We start from the raw sequence: 3,565 nt of genomic DNA on the forward strand, positions 1-3,565 counted from the left end.
AGGAAGTAGAGAAAGACCCCGGCGAGGGGCCCAACCCTACCTATACCTACCTACCTACCAAGGAAGGCAACTCAGAAGACTAATAGACATGGAGAGGATAGTGATGATGAGGGGGAAGTCACCATTTCCTCTATTTGTTGACCTCTGCAGCCTGCACATAACTTCTCTAAAGACATGGATGGACCGGCCACTCAAACTTTCCTCCAAGAATGGGGGGATAACATATTACAGGCATTGCTCAATCTCCCATCTCCACTGATGGGAGCACATTTATCTCAATCTCCCATTCCACTGAGCGCATTTATCAAACACTGAAATCCATTCTTGTTATTATTAAACAAATAAGGGGGAATATGGGAGACACAGGTTTTACTTGTGCTGAATTTTTTGAATCGTGTTCATACAGATACAGCTCATGTGGTTTGTCATTTTGGGGCCTCCCCAGTGCTTAAGGAACAGCCTATGGTTAATGTTTGGAATATGGCCACAGGACTTTGGGACTGTCCCTTACCACTGGTAACTTGGGGTCGTGAATATGCTCATATTTCCACAGGGACTGGCCCTACGTGCATTCCAGCATGATATGTTCGGTCTCATCTCAAGGCAGAAAATAGCATCCAGCCTTTATAGTAACTAGAATTGTGTGCTTTTTACCTAGTGGTATTGCTTTGTAACTTGTTGTGTTATAGATAATATTAGTAATGGTTTGACTTAGTGTGTGATTTTTCCATGTTACCAATGCAGTCTCAAGAATTAGAATTTTACACATTATCTAGGTTGTTGTATGCTTCTTTTATTATAGTAATAGATCAAACGTGTATTAAACAGGGCTTGATGTAATCAGTGCTAGAATCTACAGGAATGTCTCTTTTAATGTTTTAGTACTGCTTGGAAATAGGTAAATAGGTAAACTTTCAGGTAAATAGGGAACTTTCATGAAGATTAAGCATCCTAGGCTTTGGGTATCTGGGTGATACAGACGATATTGAGAGGCCATGCGAAGCATGAGCCTATTTGTCTGCCAAAGCCACGCCGGATCACTAATGTAAAACGAACGGTATAGACTCCCAGGCGGGCAAGAGGAAATAACAAAAACGGTGTAGGAATTGGAAAGAGTGGGTATTATAAGACCTGCACATAGCCCATACAATTCCCCAGTATGGCCAGTGCGAAAGTCGGATGGAACATAGGGAATGATGGTAGATTATAGGGAATTGAATAAGGTCACACCACATATTCATGCGGCCTTACCCAATATTGCCTCCCTAATGGACACATTAAGTAGAGAAATTAAGACATACCATTGTGTCCTAGATTTAGCAAATGCATTCTTCAGTATTCCAGTAAGTGAAGAATCACAAGATCAATTTGCATTTACATGGGAGGGCAGGCAGTGGACTTTTCAGGTCCTACCACAAGGGTACGTGCACTCTCCCACCTATTGTCATAATTTGGTGGCACGTGACCTGGCTAATTGGGAGAAACCGGAAAACGTCAATTTATATCATTATACTGACGATCTCCTGTTACCATCCGACTCACTAGAGCCAGTGGGACAAGCAGCAGATTTGTTAACAGCTTATTTGCAGAAAAGGGGGTGGGCTATAAACCCACAGAAGCTGCAAGGTCCAGGTTTATCTGTAAAATTCCTGGGAGTAGTCTGGTCTGGGAAAACCAAAGTACTACCCAGTACAGTGAGTTTTCCTTTACAAATAACCTTTAGTATTAGCTTTGCTACCATCTTCATATTATTCAACCTTACATGCATGTTAGCTACTGTTCTGTTAGTATGTTGATAAAAGTTAAGCACACGATGTGTGAGTGAATAAGGGGTAGAATGTTATTGCTTGTATTTGTGTTTTGCTATTCCACATCAGAATATCATGTAGGATAATGGGAGTTAAGGGGACAAGTTTTTTTTGTTGTTGTTTTGTTTGTTTGTTTGTTTGTTTTTCCTGTGGGCTGCCCTAAATGGGCATGGGGGGAGGGGGCACCGGAGGGAAGGTCGGGAAGGGTATGGGGTTTTTTCTGCCTGGTTCCCTGTGAGGAGACAGCGTGGTTGGAACTTCCTGCCTCCCACAGCCTGTTGGTGAGATTGGGAGTTGGTATTCTCCTTGTTGAAAAGGAGCGTTGTCCACTCCTAAGTAGCAGCATGTGGTTGTCTCTCTACAGGCAAAAGGTGCCAGCACATTCAGGTGCCTGAGGCTGCTGCCGCCCTGGCTTGATCCCTTATTGGCATTTCTGGCCTCGCTCGTACTACGGAAAGTCATGAGATGCTACCAGCATTGCCTCCAGAGGTGGCAGAAGAGCTGCAGACTACAAAAGAAAGAGGAGTTGATCACCTGTGAGGTCACTTAACAGGGAGAGCTCCTGCTCTTTGGAAGGTTGTGACAGGTATCTGCTACTCACTGTGTGTCCTAGTGGGCTTCCTCCTGCAATGACAGGCGTTGATGTCCGTAGGCACAGGAGCCCCTCTGGCTGATGATCTGCAGGAGCATTTTTTGGGCCTGCTGCCTCTTGTCCCTGTCCTCCCCACTGAAGAGACTAGTGTGAGTTAACCTGCTCAGGTTTCTGGCCGTTTCCCCCTGTCCTGTCTCCACATACTGCTGAAAAGAGTCTGGCCTCCCCACTCTGCCCCGCACACCTCAGATATTTGCAGACTTGCATCAGGTCCCCTCTCAGGCTTCTTTTCTCAAGGCTAAACAGAACACATCCATGGATGTTGACCCAACCACCTCCCTGGGGAGCCTATTCTAGTGCTAAACAACCCTTTCTGTAAATATGGTTTTTTTCCAGATATCCGACCTGAACTTACCCTGATGCAGCTTGAGGCCATTTCCCCCCGTCCTGTCACCAGTGAGAAGAGACCAGCCCCACTCTTGCTGTAAGCACCTTTCAGATACTGGAAGAGAGCAATAAGGTCTCCCCTCAGACTCCTTTTCTGCAGAATAAACAGTCCCAGTTCCCTCAGTCTGTCCTTGTAGGGCATATTCTCCAAGCCCTTCACAAGCCCCGTTGTCCTCCTTTGGGCCTGCCCCAGCACCTCCATGTCGTTAGGCGGAGCTTGAGAAGGAGCAGAGGCAGGAGGAGACAAGAAAGAGCCCCAGTCTTTCCTGTGTGAAACTTTACACTGGCTGCAACCTTTAAAGACCATCACATGCCAAATTACGTTTAGTGACTGTATCTGACTGGTGTAAGAAAGGGGCTCTTCCACACAACAAAGCTTCTCACCCAGCGTGCAGCTTGTGGTAGGCCAACCAGCACATGTCGGTGTGGTAAGAGAATTGGAGCTGGTTCTCTTCACAGACTTATCACCGTTTATATTTCTGCATGCTACATGGCCGCACACCAAGCTGCTGAGTCTTGTAAGGTAGCGTAGTGTGGATGAGTAGTAAGGGAAAGCGGGGATATAAAATTAGATGGTGAAAATGGCTGGCAAGGAACAGGGAGCAAAGTCACCGGACTGTTTTATTTTCCCCCAGATGCCAGTAACAAATCCTAGTGGTCAGACTAGTTTTTGTGTCAGAAGTTCAGCTGTGTCCACCTCTTAAACTGATGCTCTGGA

General features: G+C 45.8%; 1 long non-coding RNA gene across 1 annotated transcript; it reads right to left on the reverse strand.

The window, feature by feature from the left end:
* Positions 1 to 1,859: 1,859 nt before the first annotated feature.
* Positions 1,860 to 2,862, reverse strand: LOC107307793. The gene is made up of 3 exons (XR_001552512.1): positions 2,816 to 2,862; positions 2,410 to 2,535; positions 1,860 to 2,316 (listed from the first exon to the last, which is right to left on the reverse strand). It is a non-coding gene; the product is annotated as an uncharacterized LOC107307793 (long non-coding RNA).
* Positions 2,863 to 3,565: the final 703 nt, after the last annotated feature.

The sequence above is a fragment of the Coturnix japonica genome, unplaced genomic scaffold (genome assembly GCF_001577835.2).
Source record: "Coturnix japonica isolate 7356 unplaced genomic scaffold, Coturnix japonica 2.1 chrUnrandom924, whole genome shotgun sequence".
Lineage (NCBI taxonomy): Eukaryota > Metazoa > Chordata > Aves > Galliformes > Phasianidae > Coturnix > Coturnix japonica.